The sequence below is a fragment of the Homalodisca vitripennis genome, chromosome 1, assembly GCF_021130785.1.
Source record: "Homalodisca vitripennis isolate AUS2020 chromosome 1, UT_GWSS_2.1, whole genome shotgun sequence".
Lineage (NCBI taxonomy): Eukaryota > Metazoa > Arthropoda > Insecta > Hemiptera > Cicadellidae > Homalodisca > Homalodisca vitripennis.
The window spans coordinates 100,008,949-100,021,194 of NC_060207.1; the positions used below are offsets into that span (position 1 = coordinate 100,008,949).

Below are 12,246 nucleotides of genomic sequence, written 5' to 3' on the forward strand. Positions count from 1 at the left end.
ATAAATCTTACTTTCAGAATGACTAATAACTAAGGAGTAAAGTGTTAACTTTAGATATTAACTTTAATTAAAATATGTTATTTTAATACAAAACATGGTGACAAATTTGATGAGCTAGTTAAGTTTTATCCCATAACTTACAATAGTGATTCCTGATAATTATTATTGATTATATAATATTAAGAGATAAACAATTATGCCTGTTGTGATACTTATGCATTACCCCAATTATTTGTTGCTTGATTCCGGTAGAAAAATTAAATAAATTATATAGACCTAAACAATAAACCCCGTTTTCGTATTGTTGTGTGGTTCATCTTATCTTAACGGACCAAAGTCAGTCAGGCGCGGCAATTGGCTTTGCTTTTGGGTAGATAAAGTGCTTTGCAGTGGTCTTACTTTCAGAGCTACGCAATAGCCTACGTTTTCTACAGAACTTTGAGCTAATTCTATAATACGTGGGTTTTGCAATGTTTACTTCACTATGTAGTAATATAAGTGTGTTAAGGAGGAATATATAGACAATAACGCATGAAATACAACATATATCGTGTAGTAACATAACGTAGCGGAAATAACGCGTGGTAACACTGCAATGTCCGCTGAATGCGTTTCTCACTACCACGTAGGATTTACATAAGGTAATCACATTTCCTGTACATATAGAGAGACATTCGCAATACTGGAGAGGAAAGCCTTATGTTAGATTTTAATGTAAAGAAAGGGAAAATTCAACACAATTTTCAACGTCAATAATTGTCACTATCATAACTAATCGATGTAATTAATCAATCTAGTTAATCTTCTATCATATTATTTACATTTAAGTATGAATGGTAGATTTAACAGCACTTAACTTTATCCATCATTTATGTTCGACACACCGTGAAACACTGTTTTCATCAAAAAACTAAAACTGAAAGCGGATAAATCCAAACAGGTAAGTGAAGGGGCGGAGCTTTAAGTTGCTTAACCAACCTATGAATTGGACAAATTCTACGATCAGTATAGCTTCTTTATCACAGGTTGCCAGGTTTTCTATAATCTGACTCTGTTTTCTATGTTTCAGTTATTTTCCTTCTGGTTTATTTCTAAGGTTTTTCATATTGTCCCTATAAGGATAATAGTATAGAATGTTTGCAAGTACTTTTGTTTACTGAAATTTCATTGCGCTTTTCGTACCAAAATTATTTTAGTAAGTTAATTTTTTCATGAATAGATTTGAAACGTTTTGTTTCCTTGATCTATGCTTATTTACTTTCCCCAAATACGATTTGATTTGAAAGTTGATAACACAGTTTCTTATTTAACGCTTTCGGTGAATTTTTACCGCAACTCAAATCTTCAAGTTTAAAATTCTAATATTTAGGAGAATGTTTTCGTTATTACCATATAGGCCATGTTTAGTCACAAATATTTATGGATTGACTGCGGAAACTGTTTTAAATACTTTATTATTTAGTCTTTGTATCTATACTCTGTTCACTCGTGATAGTCCTTTTTATTAAGACCTAAACCCACTCACAGATATCGTAATTATTAAGAGCAATTAGTATTACCTTTTTATAAATGATTTGTGTTAGTTAATTAACTTCAATATTCTATACATTTAAATAATCTTTCTAATACCTATAAGTGAGGAAATGAATAAAACTAAATGTTGCAAATTGCCTTTGATTTCGCAGCAAGCGATAAAAGATTCAAAGTCCACACGGCTGGTGGGACAAACAGTGCAGCGCGGTGTCATCTGCAAACCGTCTCATTAACCAGTTCAGTGATACCGATAGTGATTATCACAGGTAAGTTGATGCCGATGTCGGTGTAAGTTAGTTAATTCATTAATACCTCAAAGTATAGCTTCAAACATATCTTTTAAGAATAAGAGTGCCTATATAATATGTCCATATAATGTCCATGTGACTAAAATGTCCAAATAATAATTCAATATTAATATGGACTAATTATAACTCTTGTACATACTGTAAAACCACCATATTTTTCTTTGCAGTCTTTTTAGTTCAGCTCGATTACAAAATTCCCTACATTTACTACTTTAAATGCCATAAATTTCACTTGGAATTATAAATAATGTTTCCATTTTTTCTTTATTAGGGAAAGTTCTCTAAAAGGGCTATAAATTATTCTTCAAAACATATTTTGTAAACTCAAACTTTTCAAGTTCAAGCTATTTATTTGTGATTTATTATTCTATATAAACGTCACTAGGTTTACAAAGTATTGGAAGAAAAAAACTCTAAAATATTTGGTGACGTACAGATATACTGTGTAGGATTCTCCTGTATTTTAATTTAAGAATATTTTTATAATGTACTGACTTATTAATGAGGCTAAAAACTAACAAACTCATTATATTACCAACACATTTCACGATCTAATGGATTGAATTAACAATAAGGTAAGAGAATTAAGTACAGAGAAACTCTTAGCGGAACTCAATCCCCGAGAATAGCAGAGTTGGCTGAGTTATGTACATATATCTATTAAACATTGGTATCAAGTTTGTGCAATACATGTTTGTTTGTGTTGATTAAAATAATTTTCATTTGTTACAATTCTTTAAATCCACCCATTACTATTTTTATGTTCTAAAATAGAGTATAAAATGTATATGATCATTCAAAAAGAAATAGTTGAAATGTGTGTGTGTGTGTGTGTGTGTGTGTGTGTGTGTGTGTGTGTGTGTGTGTGTGTGTGTGTCTGTGTCTTTTAAAATAAAATTTTAATATTAAACATTTCATTTTTGAACTAAACTATAAACTTATTTACTCAATTTTTATTTTTTTATACATATAATTCCGTGGAAATATAACTTATTTACATCCGTATATGATACAATATTTATCTTCATCTGTTTTATATTGGGCCATATTACAAAATTGACCGAAACCGTTGATTCAAACACCAATAAATAATCCTCATTGAGTGATCAAAAAGGTTTTTTGTATTTTTTTGGCCTTAGGAAAAGTTAATTTTAAGAAAACTTACTAAACTATGAAATTAAATATTCTCGAATCAAATGAAAATAATTTAGAACTACGTTTAGTCAGTCATAAAAACCCCATTCTAAAATATTTGCAAATCTTTGTTTTATTAATTTTTTTTTGTAATTAAATTGATGTAGATATTTATTTGTGAAGTTTCTTGGCTATTTTACATTTGTTTTCCAAATTTTTTCAATTTTTTCCAATTTTTTCCAATATATACTATTTATAGTTTACTATATACTATAAACTATATACTGACTCCATCGAGCTTTATACTATGAAATTAGAAAATAATCCTACTAAAAATGATTACTTAACTCCCAAATTCCTCCTAGTAGAGATAGATCTCGTTTTAGAATAACTCCCGTAAATGCATTATAAGTGTCAAGTCGTACTTTAAACACATGGTTATAAAAACATGCGATGAATAAAATACGATAATTAATTATGAAGATGATCTTTGCCACTGTTACAGTCAACCAAATATCAAATCAGTCTAAGTAAATAACAGATACAACCAACAATGGAAGTTTGATTAGATTCAATTTCTCCCCGTTATGTAAGCTCCGATCGCCTAAGGATACACACTTTATTGATAACTGGAATATTATTTGTAAGTTGTATTTTCAGGTAGTCAGAGACATATTGTGTTACGTTCATAAAACTCTGTTGAAAAAGGGATCATTATTTTTTTATATTTGAGTGTATTAGTTCAACAAAGTCATCGTTGAAATGAAAATTTCCCACTAATTATGTAGGATATACTTCACTTTACATGTTCTAAACATTTGTCAAAGAATTTTTCTAAAATAAATATTAAAAGAAATTTTAATTTGAATCTACTCGATTTAAAAATGCTTTAGATACAGCTCAATATATTTTTTACAGATCAGTCATAAGTTTTGAAATAGATTCAACATTTAACTGAGGAAATAAAACAAAGGATTTTCTTCATATAAAATTCTCCTTTCTCCCTACAACCAACACTTAATAATTTTTAACTATATAAATGTATAACTAACAATATATACACTGTAATATTATGATTTATGTAGAAATCAAACGAATTTTGAACTATACGTTGGTTTCTGGAACTCATAAATATATACTTTTAGACATTTTGTAATAATTGTGTATGTTTAATATGTTAATATATATATATATATATATATATATATATATATATATATATATATTATATTAAAAAAACGATTATTAGGTATAAATCTGTATGGGATTATAGATCAACATTAGTTAATATATATGTATATTACATAATAGGCTGTATATAATAGATGTATCAAATCTCAGTTCCAATTCATTATATAAACTCCAAAATTCAATACTAGCTACATGTATGTTTATATATAAATCTAAAAATATCGAATTAATGTAACTATACAGCACCCGATGATCTAATATATAACCACTTTATGCCAACTTATGTTTAGAAAAGTTTACATGAATTACTGCGACAAATGGCTATAAATAATTAAATGTTTGTACGAGCAACGCCATACAATTATCACGTGATAGAGTGTCTCATGCATCATGTATGACCTTAGCCTGATCAAGCTGAGTGAATAAAACACACCTGCTAGCTAACTGTTTAAAACACTTGGATTTATTATTACACTTTATAATACGGTTTAAACTATCCAAACCAGTTCAATAAACATAACATAGGATTTTTATTTTTATTGAATCATTTGTATATTCTAATTTGTGTTCAAACATGGTATTTCCAAACTCGAATTCCTACTCTAAAACTATATTGTGTGTATATTTTTAATTGCCGACTTTTATTTGGCTTATGTGAAATTCATGTTCGTTCTACAGTCTACACATAGCATTAGGGTACATTTCCAGGGCGTTAGATCCTTAGAAAGGTGATAATGGTTATATATCCATTAATTAATTGATTTTAAAGGCTTTTAAAAGACTACGTAAACAATTGTTAACCCAAATTTCACTTTCTAGAAGTCACACCAAAAATAATACAAATTCATTATGCTGATTAATAATAAAATTTTATTCAATACCTAGATATTCGACATTCTAATTCCTCATATTGGAAACTCTCACACCAATGCCAAAAGAACATTGATAGAACATGAGAATTGATATTATATATATATATATATATATATATATATATATATATATATATATATATATATATATATGTATATGTATATATATATATGTATATATATATATATATACGAGTATATTGATATATCGACTATTTTGATCTATTTAAACACTAGTATAGACTAGTATACCAGTTACTTGAAATTAGGCAATTTTTACCAGCTTTTTTAGATTTAGGTATCAACTACTTTAATCAGTTCGTATAAAAGATAAAAAATAATAACACTTTTCAATAAACCTTAAATAAGGAAAATGCCTTATGTGCTCATATGCACGGTTTTTTATCAAACTTGATTTTTTGGCAACGTTTAGTATTGTTAATGCGTTATATGAGCTTATTTCGTGACTAGCGCAATTCTTAAATTCGTAAACTTTACATAATACTTAATAAAGCATTAAAATCTAAATAAGACTTTTATCATTACTATTCACAGTACACAACTGATCTAATACTGCGTACTTAATACTTTATAAAACCACCGGTATTTCCTGTGTCTGTGTTGGTAAATCTAGGCATTATACGACATAAATGTAATTAGGCAGTATACTACAGATCAAACGTTGTATACTGTACTGTACTGTATTTTGTATGGCTTTGTAATAAACAAAGGTTTATTGTGCCTGCTGTAATGCCATTAGTACCATTTGAGTAACAATGCCATCCTTTTCTCCCTCACACTCTCTTTTACTCCATGGTCCAGTATCAGATAAGCGAATTTCGAGTGCCATACATGTAAAGTGTGTTTTGTCTAATTTTATATGATGGCAATATTGTAATAGTATTCTTAAAGTATTAAATGATTTCGTCATCACTCTCCGTCATCATGGCCTCAAATACTGCTGTAAAACTTGAGAAATCACGCAAAACGATGTGTTGGTTTATATGACATATATACTTTTATATACATATCTCATCATTGTAAGTTACAACAGCATGTTTTCTAGACTAGCATTTGTTTTTAACCCTGACCCAAACTCTAATATACACTACGCAGTGTAACTGTCGTCTTATAAACTCATAATTACTCTTTGTTTTCAGCTACCTTTACAAAATGTTAGTATTTAGTTGAAGTTATTGCTAATTTATGAATTTTTCTTTACCATATTTATTAACCTCCATTTGAGTACCTAACACTAAAGATATAAAACCCAGTGGGAAGATCCTTAATGTTACACTTTTTGAAAATAACAAAAGGTATCCCTTTACAGTGAGTTAATTGACACGAAGCACTAAAAGTACTTAAGAAACCAAAGAACATTTCCCTGCACATTGTTATGCATTGTTAATGTTTTTTATGCATTTTTATAGGGTTCCAATATCGAAATAACATATAGTAGACCTATAATAAGACACTTCCTGGTGGCGGCAGATTGTTAGATGAATCTAAATAAATAGCGCTGTTGTTTATAATTGGATAAGTTGTCACTACAATGGATACACCCAAAACCAAATTAAATGTTGTGTTCGGGTTATTTTCTGTGGGAAACGCGACATGACGGTCGATGTCAGCGCACAAGCGGCAGATATCGCAGTTCACATCGTTATTGGCAGATCAGCTGTAAATTGGGAATCACGTGGCGTCTAATCTCCAGATCCCACCTTGACGTTACATTTACCTTATAGCTACTGTGTCTTTTTAGGAAAGAGGCGGTATGGTAAGGATATACACCATTCATTGTTTTAAAAGAAATGCTTTATTTTAAATAGAGTTTCAAAATAGTAATAAAGAGCAAAAAAACCTAACAAAACTTTTTAAGTTTAACAAGTACTTTAAGTCATTGGATAAGGCATTAGAAGACCAAATGAACCGATTACAATTACGACACTAAGTAGTCTTACACTTATCGCTCGAATAATTAGATGTTTCAGATGTTTTTATCTTAATGTAATGCTTTAAAATACAACTTCTAACTTACCTCAAAGAATCTAAAACGCAAAGAAATTGTCACATGCTAGACCCAGATTACTCTTTATGAACGATTTGTTTTATTCCAACCCCCTAAACCTTTAGTATAAGGTAATTACTAGAGTAACATTTGTTATATTATCCATGAAGAAATGCGTCTATTAACTTAACTAAAAAATCGTATTAATTATTGAGGAAACGTACCAAGACAAGTACTGTCAAAAATCAATAAATGGGCAACAGAAACATAATGACGTTTTCATCCCATGCTTACGCTAAAACCCAACTTTTCTTTCACTGTCCCCATATCGTCAACATTCTAGTTTATTACCGTACTCATTAATAGTATACCAATATTTTAGAATCAAATGTAAACATAAAATATATGTTTCTAAAAATTATTAGAAAATACATAATCCTTTATAATACTAAATGAAAAGTTTTAATATCTCTATAAGACGTTAGCAGTCTCATTAAAACATTTTTACCACGGGTATTAATCGTATAATCTAGTTATATAATCGTAAAAATTGTCAATATATGTTTTAATTCTTTTTAAGTATGTTACAGAACAATCTTGATTTTAAAATTCTAAGCTACAATAAAATTTGTGGGCTAATTTTAGGCTTTATTGAAGGGCATAAATACTTAAGTGGTTAAACTGATATGAAGTGATATAAATATTATTGGCAATAAAGTGCATTTATGAGGCCCACAACACATACCTCTCAGGCGTCATCCCGTAATTATCTGGTCATATAATCAATTCTTATAACACTTTAATGAACAGCTTCAACAATTTCAGTGACGCGAAATTTGACAGATTGGATAATATGATGTCCGCCTTAGTAATCTTATTTCAGGTTTAGTGTGTGACGAAGCATTTCTGTTTTGTATCAATTATATTTCACGTACCATACTAGAGTTTTCCTTATTGCCACGATTAAAATATATACAAATATAAACGAATGGAGGAAATAAAATAATTATACAAACTTCTAAAGAACTCCATTGTCACTATGGAAAAACATGAGCAGTACTCCAGATCAATATTGAAATTAACGGGGTCCCAGAAACTAACGGAGAGCATATGGAGAAGTTGCTGAAAGATGTTACGAGCTCCTTCAACCTGGAACTCAATAAGGAGAGCGTAATCGCAGGTACCAGGGCGGTAACTTTCAGCCGTAACAGAACACTGCCAATCAAAGTTCACAACAAAGCAGGACCGGGATTACTACCTCCAAGCCTTCAAGGAGGTAAGATCTTCATTGACGAGCAGCTTCATCTGAAAAATGAAATCACTTAGATTATAATTGTTTTGAGATGTTTCATTCATAAACAAAACTGGATTTATAAGTTGCTATTTGTTATTTCAACGCATATGTTTAATCTTAAAAGATTGTCGTTGTAATGTTTCTAGTGGTTATTTTGAAAATTAACTAAAACTAATGATCGCGGGGCTGGAAATATATCATTTCTGTCTAGCTGACTGTCTATCTCTCCGTCTATCTGTCCGCACAATATCTCGATATGAAACTGACTGATCTATAGACATGAAACTTTGCATAAAGCTTCATTTTTATATTGGCAACACTGAGTTTAATCATAGAGAATGTTACTCTATAGTGTAATTTGCCTGAGCGTTAAGCATATCTTGACGTTGTTTTAGTAGCTAACAATGATAGCAACGAGAAAATAGGAGAATTAATAAATTTGTAAACAAACTATTTGGGTATAATCATATGAGATTTTAACATGTGAGATTTTTATTGCCAGAGCAAAAAAAATAATAGAGTGGAAAATCAAAGTGGAAAGTAGATGAAAATATTTTATTTCAGGCCTTTCTTACGTTGTAGTACTCATTCTAGCTGACCGGAACCATTATTATTTTAACTCTGCCTTAATGAACAAAGATGTGAATTGTGTGTTAAAATTTCTCGAGGCAAATTCAACCTTTGTATACTTTAAATGTTGCACGAAATAGGCAATATTCACTTCTAACAGACAAGAATGAGTTCTGTGTGGTTCAGCCATGGAATTTGGCTGAGATTAATTCAAGCCTATCACTCAGAAGGCTGACACAATTTCTCTTTTGTCCGCGCGGTGGATGTAACATTCCTTTTCTGTTTGTCTTTCTTGTGTTCTATGAATAATATTTGCTGTTTATTAGTCCGCAGGACATATCGTGGATAAAATGTGCTATAGGTGTGAAATTCTGCATACAATCTCAGCGAAGCCATGCGTGGTGTGGCGTATGCCTCTCTTGTTAATAAAGTAACCTAACAAAAACTGTAAATTTTTAGAATGATGTGAATAATATCATATCTTTTTGTACTTTATAATATCTTAAAACACGTAAAATGAATGGATTAGGTACGATAATGTTTTATGTATTTACAGTACAGTTTTATTACAGTTTTACTGTTTCTAAATTACACACATTAAAGTTAACATTATCGTATTTAAATTAATCCATTTTTAATCTGAATTTATTATAGTTGTTATTTTTATGATGTTTATGTCAATTACGTCATTCAAAATTTATGAGTGATTTCTTTAAAGTCTAACATCTATTGTAACAAATTAGAACAATTTAAAACACCAACAAAACAACAAACAATTATTGCACCTGGTTGCATGAACGAAAGAATACAAATTTCTCCGTTCCACAGTTGCTTTATAAGTAAAAATATAAGAGCTCAGTTTTAAGTATCTCTTCCAGCTTAGTCGGAGAAAAGTTATATTTCACGTGAGAAACATCCACGGTAATAATAAACTGAAGATGCAAGCAATAGCTACACATTTATTATGCACAACACTGTTGGTAAGATGACTCTAAAGGTTAACATGTTAATAAACTCGTAACACTTCTATAAACACTCATTACAGTTTGAGAGTACATTGAAAGTATTCTAAAATAATCATATTACGTGATAGATTCACAGTATAATAAAAAGAGTATAAAAATGTTAAAATAAAAGTCAATGTCACATTAATTTAATTTATATAATTCACACGAAACAAATTTTAATAACGTTAATTGACTTTGATGCAGAGAGAATTCACCATTATTAATTATTACCCTCCGAGAGAAATACTTGTGGTCCAATTGTGTTTATTGCATGCATATTTAATGCATCTGTTAATAGTATGTATATTAATTTAACGCGTAATATATTTGTTTCATACCAGTTTTATTTCTTAAAAAGTGTAATCTAGTTCCTTCAGAGGCTTCAAATACTTTTTGAAATCTCAGATAACATAGTGTGTAAGAATAGTCGAGTTTACTGTACATTAAAGACGTAACCCGGTTTCTAGAAGATAAAAGAACAAAATTCTATATACGTAGCCTTATCTTTTAATAATAAGTGCTTGGCTATATACAAACGTATTAATAATTTAAGGGTCTATTAAACTTTAATTTGAAAAATAATTAGTTTTAATTTACTATGAGATACGAGAATCCAACCCAGATAATGGTAGCGGAAACCTAAACGTATTGGTTGCTACAATAAGCATGTACAGCTTATACGTATATTAATCCTGTAACTCTCAGTATTAAGTAATCCCAAATTTCTTGCAGTACACCAGCCAAAAACTAACAACTACGCCGTGTATTATCCTGCACACATAATAATACTATAAGTAACAGCCCGTGTCCCGTTGTATATCAAAAATATTTAATATTTTCACACAAGAATTAATGCCTAATAATACCTAATACAGTACAGTTTGTTAAAATATAAGACTTATTGATTATAAACTGTTATGCATGTAAAAGTTATAAGCAGCTGTTCAAAATATGCAATTGTTCTTACTGGGATTTCCACAATGCGCAACACATCAACACATCACTGCAACACCACAGCACAAGGACAGCGTAGCCGTCGGCAATGTAATGTTATGAGCGCGTTCACAACACTGTTGTGCTAGAGACATTTCGCAACATGCTGTTGCGTGCATACACTCTTCAGTCCTATGTTAACTCCACAAAGTGCCTCTTTACGCTACATGGAAGTAAATATACTATAATGTAGATGTAAATATAAGAGAAATGCTTCGATATAGTGCGATACAGTTTTTGCTTACGGATTTTGTTCAATCGTATGAAGGTAGTAAAAATATAATAATTACAGAGAAATCGTGCAAATACACATTTCTGGAAAATGTACGATGAACTAAACACTGAAAAGACAAGAAATTTGGTAAGTGAATTACATAAAAATAATTTATGGAGAATATTTAACTATTTTTCAGGGCCGTACCAAGCGGAGCAGTAGCCCCCAAGATTTCGTTTATCCACATGCATTTATTTATTAGATAAACGAAAACTACTTAAAAAGTATCATAAAATTATGACAAATTTGACATTGATAAATTTCAGGTCTACAACCTTCACATTTTCTTAAAAATGAAGTTTTAAAGCGTTAATATGACATACTCTGCTCTTTTTATTTACAATAGTTCTAAAAAGACGATTAGTCTAATTATATTTTGTTATAAAATCTTTGATTATACAAGTCCCTTATAATTCACACATTTTCTCCGAACACTTTCGTTTTAAGTAAAATAAATATAACCATTTATAATGTTAGCAATCTTGCTTCCACCTTTAAGATAGGTAACTGGATTAGCATTGCTGTGCCTTTCTCGTGCCGTTATTGTCAGGTTTTTAAACACCCCTGCTATTGCTGTTGCAGTGCTGGTTACATGTCGGCAAGTGTTAGAACGCCCATTGCTACAACAAACATTACTAAAGTGTGTATTCAGATCGACATACATGAAGATAATCATTACCGTGTGTCACGTGATGTGAAGTCAACCAAGCATCGCATCTGTCAACATAAGAGACTCTCACATCTGAACCAACAAGAGAAGGGTTGATGCGCCTCGATCTCTTTCTAACATATCGAGTATTTATACTCCGCTCGCAGAGCGAATGGAATATTGTATGTGAACTCAGAAATTGAATTTGCGACTATTTAGGAGTATATACGAGGCATAGATAAAACCCTGTGATGACTAAGAAATTTAATAAACGCGTATATACATTTTTAATGATCTTATCTGAGTGTTTATTTCAAGGTACAATACGAAATGAACGTGGAAAATTCTTAAGCTACAACCTAGACATTTTGCAGGACCTATGCCGATACGTGATTAACTTTTAAATCTAAAGA

At 30.3% G+C, this 12,246-nt stretch overlaps 1 long non-coding RNA gene across 1 annotated transcript in view; it reads right to left on the reverse strand.

Annotated features, from left to right (window-relative positions):
- Positions 1–6,878: 6,878 nt before the first annotated feature.
- The window catches only part of LOC124353502, a 234,417-nt gene continuing 229,049 nt past the window's right edge, over positions 6,879–12,246 (reverse strand). The window contains exon 3 of the long non-coding RNA XR_006921604.1: positions 6,879–8,351. This is a non-coding gene — a long non-coding RNA (uncharacterized LOC124353502). The remainder of the gene's footprint in view (positions 8,352–12,246) is intronic.